The sequence below is a fragment of the Neoarius graeffei genome, chromosome 24, assembly GCF_027579695.1.
Source record: "Neoarius graeffei isolate fNeoGra1 chromosome 24, fNeoGra1.pri, whole genome shotgun sequence".
NCBI classification, from domain to species: domain Eukaryota; kingdom Metazoa; phylum Chordata; class Actinopteri; order Siluriformes; family Ariidae; genus Neoarius; species Neoarius graeffei.
Window position 1 is genome coordinate 232423 of NC_083592.1, and position 24346 is coordinate 256768.

The following is a 24346-nucleotide window of genomic DNA, read 5'->3' on the forward strand; positions in this document are numbered from 1 at the left end:
CTCCAATGTATATAACTGGCTATAGAAACTCGCAAAAACTTTATTGATATCGCTTGTATTAGTCATCAATTCCCCTTTCTTGTTTTTAAACGCTGATATAGCATAACTTGCTCCCTAACACTAAACTTAACCCTAATTCTGACCAATCAAAAGATGTGATGTGACAACTTTTCGCCATTTAGCCCCTACCCTAGTTGCCGCCCCTACCCTAACCCAAGTGTGCATGATGGGGGCCGGGGCTCTTGCTCTCCTCAGTTTGCGGAGGAAGTACAGACGCTGTTGGGCTTTTTTATGTAATATAGGTGAGAGGCCGAGGGCTACGAAACGGAGATCAGCGCCGCCAAACGCGCTATGAAAATATGCAGGCAGCACTTTGACACATGTAACAAGTTAACACCAGAGTTTGGAACTTACTAACATGTTGGAAGCTGCATGAAGCTCTGTTGGATGTTCTGATGGCGATGAGGTCTCCCCCTCTTCCTCTGGACTTCCTGAGGGATAAGCAACACTATTATTATTATTAATATATGTAAAGACATACTACAAACTATTATGTGGTTATTATATATTGATATCGTTTTATTTTAATTGATATATTGTTGAATTGACATATTCTAGCTTTTTCGATATGTATCTGTAGGTACAATACAGCCCGTCTTTTTAGAAACTACATTTCCCCTCAGCCAACTTCCGCGTTGACCTACGTCACACGTGGGCGGGATCACCAACGTCACATCCTCCATGAAATGACGAATTTTCCTATTTTAAAATGTCCATTTGTTTCGTCCCTATTGGTGGTGACTGATGATCTTTTTGACTCGTGTTTGTGTGTATGACCCAAAATTCCAAATTCAAAACAAACAACGTTTGAAGTTGAAAAAGAATGTTTTGCGTTTACTTTCTTGTTTCTGTTTCTTTCAAAAATACAAATCAAACAAGGCTCCTTTAGCCGTTTTGAACATAAAGACAGGCTGGGTAAATTAAAGGCACAATGTTCAAAGTAGTGAGTCACAGCAAGCAAACAGGTACGGTCAAAAGCTCTGTGCTCCCAGTCAGCCACACCTTCTCCAGGTAGCCTCCCAATTTATAGTCACCTTTGACCTGTAGGGGGCACAGACTCACCAAATACAAAAATGCAGGCATTAAAACGTAATAAGTAAATAAACTAAGGGAATGGCTCCTACATAACCGGCCCCTAATTGTTTAGCACGGACTTAAACAATTACAAATTATACACAAATTAGGAGCCCAATAGTTCATCATGAAATACAATTTCTCATAAATATGATTTAACAAACAAAAAAAATAATTTAATTTACACAACCTTTGTTTTCTGGTCCATTTTCTATGTTTCTTCACCCTCCAACATTATACATAGTTTGGTGATTGGCCTTTGTATTATGTTGGTTTGAGTCTTAATTTTTGCTGTTCTCACCATTCCTCTTTTGTCAGGGTAGACTTCTGTTATTCTTCCTAGAATCTAGGAACTTCTTGGAGCTGTTCTTGGAGCCACCACTAATACTACATCACCGCACTGAAAGTTCCTTTTCTTCACGTTCCATTTTTGGCGTTCTTGCAGTAAGGGTAGATACTCTAACGTCCAGCGTCTCCAAAAGATGTTTGCCAGGTATTGTGCTTGTCTCCAGCGGCGTCTGGTGTATTGGTCGCTCTTCTCGAATGTCCCAGGAGGGAGAATGGGCCTGGCTTTAAGGAGCAGAAGGTCATTGGGTGTTAATGGGGTTAAATCCTGTGGGTCGTGGGTGACTGTAGCGAGAGGACGGCTATTTAGGATCGCTTCAACTTCACACAATACAGTTTGTAACCCCTCATCATCTAACGTTTGTTGTTTCAGAACAGAGCAGAGCACTTGTCTTATGGACCTTATGAGCCTTTCCCATATGCCTCCATGATGGGATGCGCCTGGTGGATTGAATGTCCATTCTATGCCCATTGTTCTTAGTGTGCTATGCACCTTGTCCGAGTCAATTGTTGAGAAGGCCTTTTGTAGTTCTGCTTTTGCACCAACAAAATTGGTTCCATTATCTGAACGAAGGTACTTTACTTGGCCTCTCCTACAAATAAAGCGTCTTAAAGCGCTGATGCATGAACTAGTGTCTAATGAGTTGGCTACCTCAATGTGAATGGCTCTGCTCGTCATGCAGGTGAATAGTACGCCATACCTTTTCACCAGTGATCTTCCTCTCTTTACCTCAAAGGGACCAAAATAGTCCATGCCAGTGTTGGTGAATGGCGGCAGATCGGGTTGGAGTCTCTCTTGAGGTAAGTCGGACATCTTCTGTTCTCCAGCTCGTGCCCTGTATCGTTGTGTGTTCTTTTTACTTCAGGGTCATCTGGTGCAAGTGGTGAAGTTGGCTTGGTGTCAACTGGCCATTTCTGCTCTTCCTCCCACAGAAAGTCTGGTCCCTGAAGCCATCTTTTGTTGCACAGGAACTTTTCTGCGCTTTGGCCCCTTGTCACATCATCAGCGGGGTTAGATTTGGAGTCGATGTAGTTCCATTGAAATAGTGCACTTGCATCTCTAATTGCTGCAACTCTGTTGGCGACGAAGGTTTTAAATCTGGAGTGTTCACTGCATATGTACTTGATCACAGACTAGCTGTCAGTCCAGAATACAGAACTATCCAGATGTAGCTGTAAGCTAGATGTGAGCATCTTATCCACCTTTGTAGCCAGTACAGCAGCAGCAAGTTCCATTCTTGGAATTGTCATCCTCTTAAGTGGTGCCACGCGTCCTTTTCCCATCACCAGAGTGACGTGGATGTTCTTCTGACCATTCTGAAGCCTCAGGTAGGATGTCGTTCCGTAGCCTTGGTCACTTGCATCCGTGAAATGGTGTAGCTGTGCGTGTCACTGACCCGAATCCAGCCGTCTTAAAGCACCATTGCACTTTGAAGTTGGACATCAGGGTGAATCCAGCCGACCACTTTGACCACTGTCCTCGAATGTGCGGTGGTACCTCTTTGCCCCAGCCCAGGTTCGTCTTACACAGCTCCTGCAACAACAACTTTCCTGTTAATGTAAAGGGTGTTAGGAAGCCAAGGGGGTCATAGATTGAACAGACCATTGATAACATCCCCCTTCTAGTAAGCGGCTGTGATTTTGCTGTACATTGAAGGTAAAGTGGTCACTGTCTATGCACCATTGTAGGCCAAGGGCCCTTTCAGTTGGGAGTTTATCTTTGTCAAGATTGAGCTCCTTCATTTCCTTGACTCTGTCCTCTACAGGAATAGAAGCCAGTACCTCTCTGCTGTTTGTGGCCCATTTGGACAGGTGGAAACCTCCTCTCTGACAGAGTGCTGTGACTTCTTTGATGAGCTGAGTTGCGCCATCTGCTGTCGACTCTGATTTTAACAGGTCATCAACATAAAAATTGTTCAGAATTGTGTCTATTACCTCGGGTCTGAAGTGCTCTTTGTTGTCTGTGGCTGTTTTTCTAAGTGCGTAACTTGCACAGCTGGGGGATGATGTTGCCCCAAAGAGATGGGCAGTCATTCTGTACTCCACAGGCGGTTGTGTCACATCCCCCTCTGGCCACCACAGGACCTGAGGAAATCAACATCACTCTCTGCAACTTTCACCTGGTGGAACATGGCGGTGATATCTGCCATCAGTCCAACTGGTTCCTGTCGAAATCTGTTGAGCACACTCACAAGATTGTTAGTTAAGTCAGGCCCTTTAAGCAATTCTGCATTAAATGCTTTGCCACAGAAAGATGCACCACAATCAAAAACAACTCTCAAGTTTCCCTTTTTTGGGTGATAGACCCCATGGTGAGGCAAATACCACACTGTTCCTTCTGTTTTTGTTTGCTGTCCTTCTGGCACCATTTCTGCGTATCCTTTGTTAATCATATTGGACATGAATGTCACATATTCCTCTTTGAATGCTTTGTTTTTATTGAATTTCCTTTTCAGGTTCTCCAGTCATTGTCCTGCAACACAGTGGTTATTGGGTAATAGAGATTCGTCACTTTTAAAGGGTAACTTCAGACTGTAATGTCCGTCCACAATTTTGGCAGAGTCATTAGCAATTTTCAGAAAGCGTTTATCCTCAATTGAAAGTTCTTTCACCTCATCACAGGCATTTTCACTGAAATCAGTGTTGTATTATGCAATTAACATTTCATGCAGGTTGTGTACTGAAATTCTGTTGACTGTGTGAAATGAAGTGTTTTGAGTTTGCTCTCTGAGTGGACCGTTCACAATCCAACCTAACAATGTTTTGACGGCATATGGGCCATCTTCCTGGCTATTTATAATTTGCCAGGGCTCCATCGCCTTGGAGACGTTTGTACCTATGAGCAGCCGTCTGCACTGATGGTGGATATCTTCACTTCCTTAAGGTAAGGCCATTTTGACACATCATTTTGGTTTGGAATGTTTACTTTTCATCTCATCTCATCTCATCTCATTATCTCTAGCCGCTTTATCCTATTCTACAGGGTCGCAGGCAAGCTGGAGCCTATCCCAGCTGACTACGGGCGAAAGGCGGGGTACATCCTGGACAAGTCGCCAGGTCATCACAGGGCTGACACATAGACATAGACAACCATTCACACTCACATTCACACCTACGCTCAATTTAGAGTCACCAGTTAACCTAACCTGCATGTCTTTGGACTGTGGGGGAAACCGGAGCACCCGGAGGAAACCCACGCGGACACGGGGAGAACATGCAAACTCCGCACAGAAAGGCCCTCGCCGGCCACGGGGCTCGAACCCGGACCTTCTTGCTGTGAGGCGACAGCGCTAACCACTACACCACAGTGCCGCCCCATATTTACTTTTGTCACAGGAATTCTATGTTGTTTATAAGTTTCTGGTAGAGTTATGAATGTATTGTCATGAAGTCCACTCACCTCCAGTCCAGTAATCACATTTGTTGACATACTCCTTTCCTGTCCCAGTGTGCGTAACAGAATGTTAATTTTCTTTCCTTGCATGTTAAGTTGTTGCATTAATGCATTTGTACAAAAGGTGGCAGTGCTGCCAGGGTCAAGGAATGCATACGTTTTGACTATGGTGTTGCCTTTGTTTGATTTTACCTTTACAGGTACAATGGACATGACACACCGCTCGTCGCCGGCCCCAATATGACCACATGCGGAGAGGGGAGCTGGCTTGGTGTTCTGCATACTTGGCACCTCCACTGCGTCCTGTTTTCCAGTTCCTTTGTTTGGTTCAGTTTTTTCTATGTGCAGTGCTGTATGGTGCAGCTTCCCACAAACCGTGCATGACTGGCGTTGGGTACAGTCTTTGCTCATGTGGCCTATAACAAGGCAAGCAAAACAAATTCCTCTGTCCTTTAAAAATGAGATTTTCTCAGTATGCATTTTCCTTTTGAATCGAGAGCAGGTGCCTAGGAGATGGTCACCTGAGCAAAATACATAGAAAGGCTTAGTGTGGATTGCTGAGGGGCTGTTTTGTTGTTTTGTGGAGGAAGACTTAACATCAATGGTTGAAACATTGGTGAACTTTGCTTTTGACACAGATCTTGCGTCTGTAGGCCTTTGTACTCCTACTGGGACTGCTGCTGAGAGGAGAGGTCTGTATGTCACCAAATACAGGGTCTGTAATGATTTTCACTTGTTTTTTCAATAAATTCAACTAAATTCTTGAATGTGGCTCTCCGCCTGGTTGATTCTTGAAGAGTGCATGCTTCGACTCTCCATCTTTCTCTTAATCTGTAAGGTAATTTGCTGGCCAGCATCTTGAGATTAGAGGACAGATCCAATTCATCCATGTAAGCTATGTCATTCATGGTATTCAAACATCCTCTGAGACAGAGCGCATATGATTTCAGGTTTTGGGACTCTTCCACCTTGATGGGGTTCCACGACAATGCTTTAGTAATGTATGCACATGAGATTTGATATTCGTTTCCAAAATTTTCCTGGAGCAGTTCTTTTGCCTTTGCAAACCCTATGTCTGGATCTAAAAATAGGCATGTTCTAACCAGCTCCTTGGACTGACCTGAAGTGTACTGTTCAAGATAGTACAGTTTATCCTTGGCATGTTCAATTTTACTTTCTATCACATGTTCAAATGAACTGATGAATGACATGTACTCAATTGGATCATCATTGAATACCTTTATCTCCTTTCGTGGTAGATTTGACTGGTCCTGTTGTTTTATCAGCGAAGTGGTGATGTCGTTTTGTCTTTGCAAAATATTATACAGCTGAGCATCACTTTGAGGAGGCCCTAATGGCGCACCATCTGCTGAGGCGGCAGGTTGAAGGCGCGGCCTTGGTTGGGAGAACTGTGCAGGGCGTGATGGTGCACGGGGCCGATTACTTACAGTTTGTAGCTGTGAAGGAGTTTGCCTTGCTGGGGCCAGGGGCAAATGGCTGGGTTGTCCCCTTTGTGCATCAGGCTGCAAAGATGGAGGTAAAGGTTGTTGTTCTATTGCATTAGGGGAAAGAAAAGGAAGGTAAGTAGCGTGAGCTTTTGGTTTAGCACCACCATTTGTTGTTTTTTTTGCAGGTTGCAACACACCAAGTTCCTTTTCAATGGTTTCCTTAGTTTCCTGTAATTTCAATGAGTTTCCTATATACTCATTCATTGCGTCTGCTGCAGCTTCACTTTTAGTGCCAGATAATACAGCAACTTTTGCATTAGCTGCATCCAATTCACACGACAAACTTAACATTTCCTTTTGTTTCCTCAATTTTTCTTGCCTTTTCTTTAATTATTCTTCTTCTCATTCAATGTAATGTTTTTCTTTAAGCGCAGCCAATTTAACCTCAAGCGCAGCTTTCTCCGCTGCAGCGCGCCTCAAAGCTGAAGAGGTGCGTGAAACCTTTGATCCTGCAGGGGATTTAGACGCGCTGTCCCCCGGGTCTATGTCGTCCACTTCATGTTTACCGAGCCACTTATCCATAATTTACAAATGCATGATGGTTTTCTCTTTTTGGTGCGTACCACGTCTTGTGATCTGTTTCACGCTCGTCTTCATTAAGCGCATATTGATATTCGCCTTGAATAATCTCAAATTCTTCCAGCAACTCTCTGTACTTCTGCATAGTAATTTTAACTTCGTCAACACTTGATCCATCCTTTATTAATTTCTTTATAACATTCATCCGACGTGTAAGCTGCCCCAATTTTATTTTTCTTCTGTTGCGTAAAGTACCCTCTGTTTGAGAAGCATTCTCTATCTCTGCAAGTTCATCCACATCAGTTTGCGAAGCTGCATCAGCGTCTGAATCAGACATGTTCTTACAACTTAAATGTCTTTATGCAATTCTTGTCTTTATATTTTCAAAAAATGTTGTTTTTCCGTTCAAAAAAATCATTGCAAAAACGGATGTGTCATGAAATAAACATGCGCGTAATAACTTTGCGTTTTCTAACTTCGTTTCTTCAAACTTGATGTATCAAACTTAAAAGTCCATTCAATTTGTCTCAAAAAATAGGCCAGAAAGTCAAAAGGTTTTCCTCCAACTAATTCATTCACTCCTTGCCTTTTCCATGAATGCGTTCCAGTTCAAACAAATCAATTAGATGCGGCCTACCAGCATTTTCAGGTGCGCGTGTCGTTGGCGTTCCAATCCTTTGTTCTTCTCGGCGCTCCAGAGTCCAATACTCTGCGTAATCCATAAGTTCCAATATCCAAAGGAGAGCTTTTGACTAATGAAATGACGAATTTTCCTATTTTAAAATGTCCATTTGTTTCGTCCCTATTGGTGGTGACTGATGATCTTTTTGACTCGTGTTTGTGTGTATGACCCAAAATTCCAAATTCAAAACAAACGTTTGAAGTTGAAAAAGAATGTTTTGCGTTTACTTTCTTGTTTCTGTTTCTTTCAAAAATACAAATCAAACAAGGCTCCTTTAGCCGTTTTGAACATAAAGACAGGCTGGGTAAATTAAAGGCACAATGTTTAAAGTAGTGAGTCACAGCAAGCAAACAGGTACGGTCAAAAGCTCTGTGCTCCCAGTCAGCCACACCTTCTCCAGGTAGCCTCCCAATTTATAGTCGCCTTTGACTTGTAGGGGGCACAGACTCACCAAATACAAAAATGCAGGCATTAAAATGTAATAAGTAAATAAACTAAGGGAATGGCTCCTATACTCCATGAAAGCATAAGAAACCCGGAAACTCCTAGCTCCTCTTTCGACGCCGTGTGTTCTGTCCCTTGCAGTTTTAGTTACTTAGATTTAGGTTAAAGGCATTTTGGTGCCATCTAGTGGCCCTTTTTTGGCTGTGCAGCAATAATAATTCATAGCGTTTGTTTGTGTAACCATGGTGACCGGACCGACCATATTCACGGGACCTTTCCTACTGATGTTGTGCTCTGATTTACCATCTGTTGTCATCTTTTAAGTTTACGCCCTTAGAACGCATCGTCTGTAAGTACAAATACTAGGTACACTTTGAAGATTATGATTTTGATGATAGCTCTCCATATTTTTTTTCCTTGATTACTTGATATTATGTAAGATACATTCACCATGCTGTTCCATGAGAATTCTACCATGCCAAGCTAAGCCAACAAAGAGATGATTCAAGGACATTCTTAGACTTTCACTTGTTTTATTGCATTCTCTTAAAACTTAATACTGAATACTTATTTTGTATGATTTCAGTTTTACTCATTGTTCATTAAAACTGGAGCTTGGAGGCTACTTCCTGACTTCGCGTTTTCATGAATGGAGTTAAGCTGACTGTTGAATTGGGTTAGACACACTAGTGGGCAGTACAGTAAAAAGACGTCTCTCAAAGGGGTAAACAGCCTACAACAACAGAGGTATGTCAGACAAGCACTCAACGCTCTGGCTCTACAAGAGCATCCAAATCATCTCTGGCAGTAATAGCCCGTGCCAAGGCAGAAGCAGCTAAAGCCCGCGCAGCATATGCAGAGAAAATGGCTGAAATGAAAATAGATAAAGCAAAATTGGAAGCAAACCTAGAAGCTCTTACTCTCGAAAAAGAGGCTGCCGCTGCTGTGGCAGTGGCTGAAACGCAAATGAGGAGTCCCCAGACCCCCTGATAAGCCAAGATCATCATGGTGACATAAGAGAGCTTCTCTCCTTAGAAAGTGCGGATGAGCGCACAAGAGACTATGTAAACTCGTTACCAGTACCAACACAGAACCCACAGCCTGTCAGTAATAGTCATCAGGCGCCTGCACCTTCAACACACATAGGAGCTGGACAGCCAACGCTCAACGCAGGTTACACCCCTAGTCCTAACTTGCCACAGCAGCCTATGCACTCTCACTCACACACACAAACTCCTAGTCCTGCAAAGCCTGTGACTATCGACAGAGAACAACCGCATTACAAAACAAAACCTGGCATCCCACAGGGAACTCCTACATTTCCCTACTCTCCCTACATGCCTGCACCGCCACGCCCACCTGATATGTTAAATATGGCCAGATATTTAGCACGCAGGGAAATCATCAGCACAGGTCTAAAGCAATTTGATGATAATCCAAACACATACAGGGCTTGGAGGTCATCTTTCTTAAATGCCATCCATGACTTGGACCTGTCCGCCAGTGAAGAATTAGATCTGCTGACAAAATGGCTTGGTAAAGAATCCTCCAAGTACGTCAGAAGGCTTAGATCTGTCCACATAGGAAATCCTGCTGCGGCGTTGCAGATGGTCTGGACACGACTTAACGAAGTCTATTGCTCTCCAGAGGCTATTGAGCAGGCTCTTCTTGAGAAGTTAGACAGCTTTCCCAAAATTTCCAGTAGGGATCACAGCAAATTAAGAGAGTTAGGTGATCTTTTAATGGAACTGCTCTCTGCAAAGGAAGATGGGTATCTACCTGGGCTCACAGTGTTAGACACAGCCCGTGGCACTAACCCCATTGTAGAGAAACTGCCTTTCGGGCTACAAGAAAAGTGGATCTACCAAGGCTCTAAATTCAAAAGAGAGCATAATGTTACTTTTCCACCTTTCTCCTACTTCACTGAATTTGTCTGCCTTAATGCAAAAATAAGAAATGACCCAAGCTTTGCTCTAACCAGCACCAGTTTCAATCAGCATGACAGGCCAGCAGCAAAAATAAAGTACAAAACACCTGTGGCAGTAAATAAGACTGATGTAAAGTCCACTACTGATCACGAAGCTGACAGCAGCCAGAAACCCGACGTGGGTAAGCACTGCCCTATCCACAATAAGCCACACCCCCTTAAGAAATGTAGAGGCTTTAGACTGAAAACGCTGGAGGAAAGAAAGGCCCTTTTAAAGGAGCAAGGCATATGCTTTAAGTGTTGTGCCTCAGACTCACATCTAGCAAAGCAGTGCAAAGCTGTTCTGAAGTGTGTGGAGTGTGATAGCGAGAATCATATCAGTGCTCTACACCCAGGCCCACCCCCCTGGTCAGCAAAGGCCGCCGAGCCAGCCGTACAGGATGGCGGGGAGGAAGATGAGCAACCGACCACCACCAACACATACTGCATGGAGGTTTGTGGAGAACGCCGCGCTGGACGGTCATGCGCCAAGATCTGTCTTGTCAAAGTATATCCACACGGGAAACCTGAAATGGCAGCAAGAATGTACGCCATGCTCGATGATCAGAGCAACAGGTCATTGGCAAGGTCAGACTTCTTCGATCTCTTTGGTGTCTTCGACACTGAAGCTCCATACTCTTTGAAGACCTGCGCTGGTGTAGTGGAAACATGCGGCAGAAGAGCTGATGGCTTTTGCATAGCACCAGTTAACAGTGGAAACAGCTTCTCACTCCCCACTTTGATTGAATGCAATGAGATACCTGATAACAGAGCTGAAATACCTACGCCAAAAATGGCCCTGCAGCATCCACACTTAAGGTCCATTGCTTCACAGATTCCAGAGCTGGATCCAAATGCTCGTATCCTCCTGCTGTTAGGCAGAGATGTGCTCAGAGCACACAAAGTCAGACAACACATCAATGGGCCGAACGACGCACCGTTTGCCCAAAGGCTAGACCTGGGCTGGGTCTTGGTTGGCGAGATGTGCCTGGGAAATGCAAATAAGCCGCAGGTCTACTGTGCAAAGACAAACGTGCTAGAAAATGGACGCCCCTCATTATTCACTCCATGCCCTGGCCACATACAAATCTCTCACACACAGACAGGAAAAGCAAAAGAAAAAGCATTAGGAAGTCTGGTTTTTCACAAAACTAAGGACGACAACAAACTTGCTCTCTCAATAGAAGACAAGAAATTTCTGAGAATTATGGACGAACACATGTACAAAGATGAGGCCAACAGCTGGGTGGCACCTTTGCCATTCAGGCATCCACGGCCACGCCTTCCCAACAATAAGGCCCAGGCTCTCAGTCGTCTCTCTTCTCTGCATCGCACTTTGGAGAGGAAACCGTTGATGAAGGAACAATTCATAGGCTTCATGGAGAAAATACTCAAAAACGACCATGCTGAGGTCGCGCCACTGCTTGAAGAGCATCAGGAATGTTGGTACCTTCCGACATTTGGAGTTTACCACCCCAAGAAGCCTGACCAAATCAGGATAGTTTTTGACTCCAGTGCACAACACCTCGGTGTTTCTCTGAACGATGTTCTGCTTACAGGGCCAGACTTGAATAACAGCCTGTTGGGTGTCTTGATCCGTTTCAGGAAGGAGCTAGTAGCCATAATAGCAGACATCCAACAGATGTTTCACTGCTTCTTGGTGAGAGACGACCACAGAGATTATCTCAGGTTCTTATGGCATCGTGACAATGACACCACAAAAGACATAATAGAGTACCGTATGAAAGTCCACGTCTTCGGCAACACGCCCTCTCCTGCCGTGGCGACGTATGGACTGAGACGGGCTGCGCAAGAGCACGAACAGGTATATGGCACTGCTGCCAGGCATTTCATAGAACGGAATTTCTATGTGGATGATGGGCTCGTCTCACTGCCCACGGAAGCCGAAGCCATTAGTCTTCTTCAGGAAGCACAGGCCCTGCTGTCCGAGTCCAACCTGAGGCTACACAAAATTGCCTCCAACAGCCCTAATGTCTTGAAGGCCTTCCCCAAAGAGGATCATGCTAAAGACATAAAGGACCTTGATTTTGAGGGAGACACACCACACACACAGCGGAGCCTTGGGCTTACATGGGAGATTACTACAGACACATTCAGCTTTCAGGTGTCAGACGACGACAAGCCATACACAAGACGTGGCGTACTGTCTACTGTGAACAGCCTATATGATCCCCTTGGCTTTGCTGCACCTGTGACCCTCTACGGACGACTTTTGCTCAGAGAACTTTCAGTGGACAGCACTGAATGGGACTCGCCTCTGCCTGAACACAAAAGGGCAGAATGGGAGACATGGCGTCACTCACTAAAGGACCTAGAGAAACTCCACGTCCCTCGCGCCTATACACCGCAGTCCCTGTCAAAAGCAAAAAGAAAAGAGATCTGCATATTTTCAGATGCATCCACCAAAGCAACTGGTGCTGTGGCCTACCTCAAGACCATCAGTGAGGATGGGACCTGCCAGCTTGGATTTATCCTAGGAAAGGCCAAGTTAGCCCCTCAGGTAGACATTACAGTACCACGACTTGAATTGTGTGCCGCAGTTCTCGCTGTCGAGATGGCTGAACTCATTGTGGAAGAGATTGACTTTGAGCCAGATGCCGTACACTTCTTCTGTGACAGTAAAGTTGTCCTAGGTTACATTTACAATGAAACTAAACGCTTATGTGTATGTGCACAACAGAGTGCAACGGATAAGACAATTCACCAGTCCAGAGCAGTGGCATTATGTGTCTACTGAGCATAACCCGGCAGACTACGCCTCAAGATCAGTGCCAGCATCGCGACTGACATGCACTTCCTGGTTGACAGGACCAGCCTTTCTGTGTAAGCAGACCGACTTAAGCACAGCATCTCCAGACACGTTTCAGCTGATTGACCCACACCATGATGCTGAGATCCGTCCCGAGGCAGCTACATATGCTACTCGAACAAGTCTGAAGCAGTTTAGGCCTGAACGCTTTGAGAGATTCTCAAAATGGACCACGCTCCTTAGAGCTGTTGCATCTCTCATTCATGCTGCCCGTTCTTTCAAGTCCGCCTCTGCCGAGAAAGATGCAAAATGCAAAGGATGGCATCACTGTAGTCAGAGCCATACAGCTGAAGTGCTGTTGCAAGCAAACAAAACCATCATTCAGTCTGTGCAAGGTGCAGCTTATCCTGAGGAGATAAAAGCACTGTCTCAAGGTGGTGTGGTGTCTAAAAGCAGTCCACTCTCAAAGTTGAATCCTTTCTTGGATGAAGAAGGCACGCTGAGAGTTGGTGGCAGACTGGCCAATGCAGAGATGGGTAATGATGAGAAACGTCCGCTTATCTTACCTGGTGGCCATCACATCTCCCTACTTTTGATTCGCCATCATCATGAGAAGGTCAGTCACCAAGGGCGTCTCTTTACGGAGGGAGCCGTACGTGTAGCAGGACTGTGGATAGTAGGTGGGAAGAGGTGCATAAGCAGTGTACTACATAAGTGCATCACCTGCAAAAAGCTTCGTGGCAGCGCAGAGAAGCAGAAGATGGCAGATCTGCCTAAAGAACGTCTCTGTGTTGCACCACCATTCAGCCATGTTGGATTTGATGTTTTCGGCCCTTGGAATGTGACTGCCCGCCGAACCAGAGGGGGACAGGCTCAGAGCAAACGATGGGCCGTGTTGTTCACCTGCATGGGGACCCGCGCTGTTCATATCGAAGTAATTGAATCTATGGACAGTTCAAGCTGTATAAATGCAATGAGGAGATTTTTTGCCATTCAGGGACCAGCAAAGACACTTCACTCCGACTGCGGCACTAATTTCATTGGTGCAAATAAAGAGCTAGGATTCACGATGCAAGAGACCAGTGTTCAAATGTACATCAGTCAAGAGGGCTGTACGTGGCATTTCAATCCCCCCCCATGCCTCCCACATGGGAGGGGCTTGGGAGCGCATGATAGGAGTGGCCCGGAGAGTCTTGGACGCCATGCTCATGCACCCGGGGGCAGCCCTGACTCACGAGGTCCTGTGCACCTTGATGGCAGAAGTGTCCTCCATTATGAATGCGAGGCCGCTTGTCCCTATCCAAACTGACCCAGACCAACCATACCTCCTGACCCCTTCTATGTTACTCACTCAAAAGGGTGCCTTATTGGCGCCACCTGGTGACTTTGCAGAGAAAAACCTCTACAAACGGCAGTGGATGCAAGTACAGAATATGGCCAACAGATTCTGGAACAGGTGGAGGGCAGAGTATCTCCAAACTCTGCAACCTCGAAGGAAGTGGCAAGATGAGCGGCGCAACATTCAAGTGGGTGATCTGGTCCTGCTACGAGATGCCCAAGCCACGCGCAACACTTGGCCCATGGCAATCATCACAGCAGTTTTTCCTGGTCAAGATGACAGAGTCCGTAAAGTGGAGCTGAAACTGACAAAGGAAGGGACTGTTAAGAAGTTTCTTCGTCCTGTGTCAGAGATCATCCTGCTGATGGAGAAAGAAGAATAAGCATATCCTTTTTTTTAAAGTCAAGTTGATAATGACATCTTACAGATGCCAGGCGGGGAGTGTTCTGTCCCTTGCAGTTTTAGTTACTTAGATTTAGGTTAAAGGCATTTTGGTGCCATCTAGTGGCCCTTTTTTTGGCTGTGCAGCAATAATAATTCATAGCATTTGTTTGTGTAACCATGGTGACCGGACCGACCATATTCACGGGACCTTTCCTACTGATGTTGTGCTCTGATTTACCATCTGTTGTCATCTTTTAAGTTTACGCCCTTAGAACGCATCGTCTGTAAGTACAAATACTAGGTACACTTTGAAGATTATGATTTTGATGATAGATCTCCATATTTTTTTTCCTTGATTACTTGATATTATGTAAGATACATTCACCATGCTGTTCCATGAGAATTCTACCATGCCAAGCTAAGCCAACAAAGAGATGATTCAAGGGCATTCTTAGACTTTCACTTGTTTTATTGCATTCTCTTAAAACTTAATACTGAATACTTATTTTGTATGATTTCAGTTTTACTCATTGTTCATTAAAACTGGAGCTTGGAGGCTACTTCCTGACTTCGCGTTTTCATGAATGGAGTTAGGCTGACTGTTGAATTGGGTTAGACACACTCAAGGAGGGCAGTACACCGTGAATTCAACACGGACACAGGGAGGATCGTTTGCTCCGCCGAGCAAACCCAAGAACAGACGTCTTTTCTTTTCCTCAAGAATCAGAGTTTCGCGCTTTTATTTGTTTATTTTTGGCCACGGTAGACTCTAAGATCGCGTGATTTCAAACTCAGCTTGAGTTACAACCGGTTTTTCATTTGTTCCTTATAAGTACGTACTACTGCAGCCCAGGCAGTTATTTTAAAAGTTAAGAAGCGACTGGATCCTTTTTAACTCAAAAGCTGTGCACATTGTTTAATCAGAGACTTTCTTTTCATCACGAGCAACCACGCGTCAGATCAAGAAGTTCTCTGCGCCTCACGTGCTCCACAACGGCGAAACTCCAAAAGTCTCGGAACATCTCTTCATAATCTTGCTAGAGACAAGATACTGAGTAAGACTTGGCATTTGGGCAAAACCTAGTCTTAGGAATTAGCTTTTATTGAACTAGTGTGAATTTAAACTCAGGAACGTTTTGTTTACACTGTTCGACACGCAGCGTGTTGAATTGTTGATTGTTCTGTTTAATCTCTCAATTGTTTAATAGATAGGCTTTGCATGCTTCTCTTAATTCCTTCTTAACACCTTTTGTCTTAACTCCACGAGGTAGGATCCTTGGGCCTTAGCCACATACGGCTAATTCTTTGTCTAATTAGCAACCAAAGCTAGCTCACCAGGCCTCACAAACACCTTAGCTAAACACACGGCTAATTCTTTTGTTCCATTACCCTCCAGGGCTAATTGTATTGTCTCAAGGGATCACAAGGCCTCCACCACGTGGAGTTAGCTACACAGAGCTAATCTTTTGTCTCTAACACGTGGCGGTCCTCCCCCACACACACAAACACACCTTTAGCTACCAACCAGAGCTAAATCCTTTGTTCTCAAACCCCACGTGGTGACACACCCTCCTTAGCTAACATCCCTTTGTCTTAGCTTAGCCACACGAGGTTAATCTAGGCCTACACGTTTGATAAATTTGTCCTTAAAACAATCTGTGGTGCCATCAGCATGGAAAATGGCCCTGGTCACACCCATTTTTAAATCAGGTGATAGATCAGACATGGCCAATTATCGGCCAATCAGTATTTTGCCTGTTGTATCAAAAATATTAGAAAAATGGGTGGTTAAATTAATGATTCAACATCTCAATAAAAGTAAAAATACACTCCACCCTATGCAATTTGGGTTCAGGACCCACCACTCAACGGAATCAGCCAACTGTTTGTTCTTAGAAAAGGTCAAAGGTTACCTCGGTAGGAGCTCTTATGTTGGCGCTGTCTCCCTAGACTTAAAACGAGCTTTTGACACTGTTAATCATAACATTCTTTTATCCAAGTTATCATATTTTAATTTTTCTGAGCAAGCTCTACACTGGATAAAATCATACTTGTCTGACCGAAAACAATGTGTTCGTGTTAATGACTCAAATGCCGCTTTTCCACTACAAACGCGGCTGAGTCGGGCTGAGCCGTGCCGTGCTGAGTCGGGCTGAGCGGGGCTGTTGGAGTTGCATTTCGACTACAATCGCGCTGAACCGTGCTGGCTGGAAGTGGGTGGACACATTGGGTGGAGTTAGCGAAAGTGGGTGGACGTCAGGTGATGTCGTTAAGCAGCGCAAACAGTGACATCAGTGAGCTTTTAAGCGGTAGTCTCACGACCCGGATAGTAAACAATAAACATGGAGGACATGTAGTCGTTAGTGTTGCTGGTCTTGGTGCTGTGGCTTGTTGTCACCGACAACGCGGACAGATACTGGCAAGAGCGTACAGATGAGGCGAGGCGCATAATTCTTCTTCTTCCGGGTTTACGGTGTTTACAGATCCCAGCGCGCTCGCGGGGCTTGTGTGGGCATGTGAGGACACTCCTCCTCACCAATCAGTGCACAGGGGAGTGTCTGCTCACGCCCCCAGCCTCACTCAGCTCGCTTTGGCTCGCTTCAGCCCCACTCCAAAACGGTGCGAGTTTTAGGGGCTAAGCAGGGCTGAAGCGAGCTGAGTCGTGCTGGTTTTTGGTAGTCGAAACGCGAGCCGTGTCGGGCTGAAGTGAGCTGAAGTGAGCTGAAAAAGGGTAGTGGAAAAGGGCCAAAAATCATCACCCTGTGACTGTCCAGTAGGGGTCCCTCAAGGATCCATACTTGGTCCAATCCTGTTCACACTGTACAGGTCCTTCTCAAAAAATTAGCATATTGTGATAAAGTTCAATATTTTCCATCAGTTACTTAAGAAAGTGAAAATGTTATATATTATAGACTCATTACACATAAAATAAAATGTCTCAAGCATTTTTCTATTTTAATCAGTATGGCATACAGTACAAAAACATCTCAAAATATTAGAATATTTCATTTCGAGTTTGAGTAAAACAGTATGAACACAGTGTATCTCTCGGTCTAGTTCAGTACACACAACCACAATCATGGGGACGACTGCTGACTTGACTGTTGTCCAGAAGATGATCACTGATGCCCTCCACAAGGAGGGTAAGCCACAAAAGGTCATTGCTGAAAAGGGTGGCTGGAAAAGGTGCACAAGCAACAGGGATGGCCGCAGTCTTGAGAGGATTGTCAAGAAAAGTTGATTCAAGAACTTGGGAGAGCTTCACAAGGAGTGGACTGAGGCTGGTGTCAGTGTATCAAGACCCATCATGAACAGACATCTTCAAGAAAGGGGATACAACTTTTGCATTCCTAATATCAAGCTACTCCTGAGCCAGAGACAATGTCAGAAGTGTCTTATCTGGGCTAAGGAGAGAAAGAAATGGACTGTTGCTCAGTGGTCCAAAGTCCTCTTTTCAGATGAAAGTACATTTTGCATTTACTTTGGAAATCACGGTTCTAGAGTCTGGAGGAAGAGTGGAGAGCCACAGAATCCAAGGTGTTTGAAGCCCAGTGTGAAGTTTCCACAGTCTGTGATGATTTGGGGTGCCATGTCATCTGCTGGTGTTAGTCCACTGTGTTTTATCAAAGGCAGGGTCAATGCAGCTAGCTATCAGGAGATTTTGGAGCACTTCATGCTTCCATCTGCTGAAAAGCTTTATGGAGATGAAGATTTCATTTTTCAGCACGACCTGGCACCTGCTCACAGTGCCAAAACCACTGGTAAATGGTTTACTGACCATGGTATTACTGTGCTCAATTGGCCTGCCAACTCTCCTGACCTCAACCCCATAGAGAATCTGTGGGGTATTGTGAAGAGGAAGTTGAGAGACACCAGACCCAACACTGTGGATGAGCTTAAAGCCGCTATCGAAGCATCCTGGGCCTCCATAACACCTCAGCAGTGCCACAGGCTGATCGCCTCCATGCCACGTCGCATTGAAGCAAGTCATTTCTGCCAAAGGATTCCCGACCAAGTATTGAGTGCATAACTGAACATAATTATTTGAAGGTTGACTTTTTTTGTATTAAAAACACTTTTTTTTTATTGGTCAGATGAAATATGCTAATTTTTTGAGATAGGGATTTTTGGTTTTCCTTTACTTTTTTGCCAAAATCATCACTATTAAAACAATAAAAGGCTTGAACTACTTCAGTTGTGTGTAATGAATCTAAAATATATTAAAGTCTAATGTTTATGAGTACATTACAGAAAATAATGAACTTTATCACAATATGCTAATTTTTTGAGAAGGACCTGTATATAAATGACTTACCAGACGTATGTAAAGATGTTGATGTTCAGCTGTATGCAGATGATGCTGTAATTTTTACACATGCCAAAAACTATCAACAGATAGCCACTACACTTACGTCTGCAATGTCTCATATTGATGACTGGCTGACTAAGTCATGTCTATATCTCAATACGAAAAAGACAGCCTGCATGGTTTTCTCTAAGCAAAACATGAAGGTGTCACACTCTAATGTTTTCCTTAGAGGGCAGGAGCTTGATATTGTCAACGAATTTAAATATTTAGGAGTGATTTATGATTCAACCCTAACATTTAAAAGTCATGTAAAAAAAGGTTGTAAGCAAAGTCAAATTCAACCTGCAGAATTTTAAACAAGTTAGATCATATCTTGACACAAAAGCTGCCAAGCTGTTTTTACATACTATGATTTTTTCACATATTGAGTATTGTTTTACGAATTGGTCACTAACTAACATAACTAACATAATTAAGAGTATTGAATCCCTTTTTAAGAAAGCTATAAAAAATATTAGATAAAAAGCCTCTGTCATTTCATCACTGCAGCATTCTAGAGAGACACAAACTTAAGTTTTGAGAATTTTAAAAACTTCAAGTATGTTTGTTTTTTGTACCAAGTGTTATACAATCTTGCACCCCCTCCACTGCATGGCTTTTTTAGAAGACTTGAAAGTGGAGGTAGCACACGGGCCTCTGTAAAACGGGACTGTATAATTCCATTTAGACGCACCTCTTTTGGGCAAAATGTATTGTCAGTAATAGGAGGTAATTTCTGGAATACTTTGCCCATCTCAATAAGAGAGTGTCCAACATACAACATTTTCAAAACTCATTTAAAACAGTGGCTCCTAGAAAACCAGAGATGCACTCACTCAGGGTTCCTACAGGTTTCTTCAAGTGAAATTCAAGGCTTTTTCAAGGCTTTTTAAGACCATTTATACACAAATTCAAGACCTAATTTCGCAGCTGATTTCACCGGCAAAGAAACATCTCAAAGTTGTGTTTACTTGTTTCTCAAACAAATGTGAAAATGTGCAAAGGATGATGAATAGTGTAACCTTATTGCATCACAGTACTGAGTACTCACCGTACACCACCACAATACAAAATCACGGAACGTTCAGCAGACCACGTTTTATTAATGACACATTTCATAAGTTGACTGCCGCTTCGGCTGGCCGAAAAACAATGGCGATGGAAGGCGTTCGCTGTTTCTCTTTCATACATGCTATGTGTTTTGATGATTTCGCGTGCGATTCTAGCGCCTTCACGCCCATTGTGCCGAGTTTAAACGCCCTTTTACACACACAGCAAAACGCCTCGAATACATTGCCATCGACAGGTTTTACCCACTCACGAAATGAAATATGATGCCTCCATGCCTCGTTAAACTTACATTTGCCCATTTTTCCATAGATAGGCCTATATGTAGGCTATAGACTTTTCGTTTATACTTTTGGACTTAATTCTCCAGACTTTCCTTTTACCGCGCGCCAAACAAGTTCAGGGATGTGTGTTCGAAGAATTTTGCCCTCGGGGTGTGCGTGCGATAGCATGGTTCCGCCCACAGCTCCAGTTCCGCCACTCATTTACTTACTTAGGCCGCCGGTACATTATTTACCAAAATAATGGCGGTTAAGATATTAAAAAATAATGAGAAATTCTATACGGAGAAGTTACATACTGTGCACAGATTTTAAGACCTACACATTAAAATTCAAGGCTTTTTCAAGGCTTTTTAAGGTATTATTTCCAAATTCTTAAATTCAATGCTTTTAAGGCTTTTTAAGACCCCGCGGGAACCCTGCTCACTATTAATTGCCAAATATTTCACCATTTAAATGTCAATGTACAGGTGAATGAGTATTAACGTCCTTGTCTTCTTTGTTGTTTGTCGGTTGTTGTTTTTTTTGTGTGTGTGTGTGTGTGTGTGTGTGTGTGTGTGTGTGTATTTGTTTTTGTGGCAATGTTTATGTCATCATTATAGTGAGTGAGTGCTGGATGAATGTTTAGCTGTCCTTTTTTATGCTTTGTTTTATGTTACCTGCCTGGGGACTGCAGATGAAAAGTAGTTATTTTACTAATTCTGGCATATTTACATGCTGTATTCTTATACAACAATGTTCATAAATATGCATGGTCCCTATTAAATAAACCATTAAAATAAAAAAATAATAAATAAATAAAAATAGGCCTACACGAACACATGGTCACAGGCCTCACAAATACACCTCAGTTAGCATCCCACGCTAGCTTATTTCTTTTGCTAGGCCATAGGCCTTACCACGTGTTTAACTCCTCCCCCACAAACACACCAAACACACGTGGAGTTAGCTACCAGAGCTAATCCTTTTTGGAGGCCACACACAAGACCTCTCTCCCCACACACAAACACACCTTAGCTAGCTTCCCTTTGTCTTAGCTTAGCCACACAAGGCTAATTCCTTTGTTCTCCTCAAATCCCACGTGGTGATCCCTACACCACGTGGACACACACGAACATACCCAGCTAGCATCCCACGCTAGCCTTCTGCTCAGGCCATAGGGCCTTTCACTCACACACCTCACTGTTTGTATATATTTCAACTGCCATTATCCATTTTTATCTTTGTTATAATAAATTCATTTATTATTGAAACTGTGTGTTTGTGTTCCAATATCTCTGAAGTCCCCAATCTCCAAAGAATTCTAAAAGGTGCATATGATTTATGTAATATGGTAAGTGATCATAATAATTTGGAATATACCATAATTTAGCTGTTTGGTAATTTATTATTAAGCACCAAAATTAATGGTATTAATTAATGAGACTGATTAATGAGACTGATTCCATGAGTGATTTAATAACATGAGACTGATTCAATGAAAATGATTCACTGAAAACGATTCAAATGAGACTGATTCAATTTAATTATTAACCTTCAGATTTAATGAGATTGATCACTCAATTACCCAAATGCACCCACAGTATCAATAGCTTAATTTAGACAGATACATGTCATATTTTTGATATTTTGATTGTTCTAGATCATTATTGTTTCACTGTTTGAGATTTTAAAGTTCTCTGCTGCCCATACTCTTGTGCAAATAGATTGATATTACATATTGTTTCCTATTTTTCATGCGTATAAAAAATTCATGAACTATTTTTCTTTATTTATTCAGAATGTCGGAGAAAACTTGACTTTTTAGATAAAGCACTATTTTATACTTGCACATGATTATGTAATTTCTATTATTTTTATTGCTCGATATATTTATAATTGGTTTAAAGAAATTACTAAAAATGATACGTCAAGTTTTCGGCACACTACGCGCGAAAATAGTAAAAAAAAAAAAAAAAAAAAAAATGTAGGCTCGCTACGCTCGCCATAGTGCCCAAATTGAAAACCTGTCTTTGTCCCTGGTCGGGGTGTTAGGTTGCTTAACTGCCAATGTGTCTTTAGCTTAAGGATGTTGTGGCTTTAAACTGTCAGAGCCAATCAAAACTTGATTGGCTGCCTTGGTGGCAGTCTGAGAGTACAAAAGGGGATGAACTTTTAGTTTGAAACAGACACATTTTGGGAAGCAATGGAGTGACTGTGTTAGAGGTCTTCCAGGCTGATTTGTGTTTTGAAAGCTGATGTTCAGTTATGCAGTCTGAGAAGTTAGCAACTTACAACTTATGCCCAGCACTTGGAGAAACTCTGTCAAACCTGTGAATATTGAGCTGCAGTTGTGCCTGCCTTCACCATTTTTGTTGTGGCTCAGCCTACATAGATTGGAGTTATTGAACTGTATCTACTCAGGCCACCAGAATACACATTATGCGCATCATCTTGAGTGCACCCTGGATCATCATCTTTGCAGACCATCAGGATTTCATCTGGGACAGACGTTTGGATCTTTAGTAAGAGTTTTCTTTTGGATTTTCAAGGCCTTTTTTTTTTGGACTAAAAATATTGGAGCTCCATAGTGTAAAATTATGACTATTGTTGAATCATGTTATGGTAATGTGTATTAAAAATGTACATAATATATGAAGTGTGTAGACATATGGTTTTTTTTGTTTGTTTTTTTTTAATTTCACATCACAGAATACCAGCTTTTGTTTGGGCTCTTTGATCCATTTTAGGGAGGTTGAATTTGGGACAGGTTCTCTGACCTTGGATTCTAGGATTCCATAACAAGAACATCAAAATATTGCAGTCATAACTGAAAACTGGGCTGTCAAACAATGACTGTGGCCCCAGCACCATTACCTGTGTTTGGAATTTTACAGATTCCATGTGCCTGGATAAGCACCGATTGTGATGCTTCCTTGGGTGATATGTGCCCTTAACCTGGGTGCACTGCATCTGCAGGAGGTTAAACACAAAGTTCATGTACTTGATGTAACATCTGACCTGGAAATACACTTTAAAAAGTCTGATAAAAATATTTTCTGGGGTGACCATCCACTGAACAGTTAACTTAGTTATAGGTTAGTCAATAAAACTTATTTTTGCATCACGTGGAGATAAAGGAAATCAAGTCCATGCTTAAACCAAGAAGAAAAAAATAAAGTCAAATTTAATCAGGTCATATTTGACCTTCCAATGGCAACAGGAAAATTAATTTCTTTATTAAGATGTTCTCACTCATTTAACAGTGTGAAGTCTCCAGGCTTGTAGCTGAATTAAGAACTTAAACGTTATAGTCCGTGGATGAACATTTGAAGAGGCCACAGTCAGGGGCTGTGTAGCAGGGTTAGCTGCTCTGGTGGCCCTCACAACCTCAACATTAGTTTCTAACGGCCTTTAAACTGAATTTGAGGCAAGTAAACAGTAAAGAACAGGGCAAAAAGGCAGCATACTGCACAAACTCACTGAAACGACAGCTCAGAATCACAGCTTGCTAACAAATACTATTTAACACCTGCCAGCAACAAGCTAGGTAAATGTTAGCATTAATGAACCATGTGGCGCTAATAACTTTAAATCGTTTTAAAACAAAAAACACTGCGGCTGTAAACACGTTGCTACTCAAGGCTCCAAACAAACACTAATTAAAGCGTTAGTTTGATGTACGTACTTAGTTTTCATCACGCTTTCCTTCCACGGCCACGAGTCCCCTCGGTCTCTGTCCGTGTCCGCCGCGGTGTGCACAGAGCGGGAGATGGGTGTGGTAGCGGCGGGGACCGTAAATGTGAGGAAAGGTGTGCTCCGCCCAGCACCTCCTCTCTCTCCTCTGCGGTTTCTGCTGCCCGCGGGAGCAGCTCATTAAGAGCGGGGGATGGGTGTGGTAGCGGTGGGGGCTGTAAATGTGAGGAAAGGTGTGTTTCTCCCTCAACTCTCTGTTCAGTGCGGCGATTTTATTGCATTGTAGAAACTGTTACCAAAATATTAATGAATACGAAAATAAAATGTTATGCATTTTTATTCAAGCCTAAATTTTTACTTCATGTTGATCATGTACACTATAAACAACCAAGCTTTGCGATGAAAACAGGTCTAATTAACTGGGTTAATCTTCATGAGGGGAGCTGAGCACCGTCAAACTTACAATTCAGTGAAGCATAGTTATTATAC

The 24346-nt window shown here is 43.1% G+C and overlaps 1 long non-coding RNA gene across 1 annotated transcript; it reads right to left on the bottom strand.

Moving 5' to 3' along the window:
- Positions 1-6219: 6219 nt before the first annotated feature.
- Positions 6220-23983, bottom strand: LOC132872669 (uncharacterized). The gene is made up of 3 exons (XR_009651467.1): positions 23850-23983; positions 23039-23134; positions 6220-6425 (listed from the first exon to the last, which is right to left on the bottom strand). It is a non-coding gene; the product is annotated as an uncharacterized LOC132872669 (long non-coding RNA).
- Between the last annotated feature and the right edge of the window lie 363 nt (positions 23984-24346).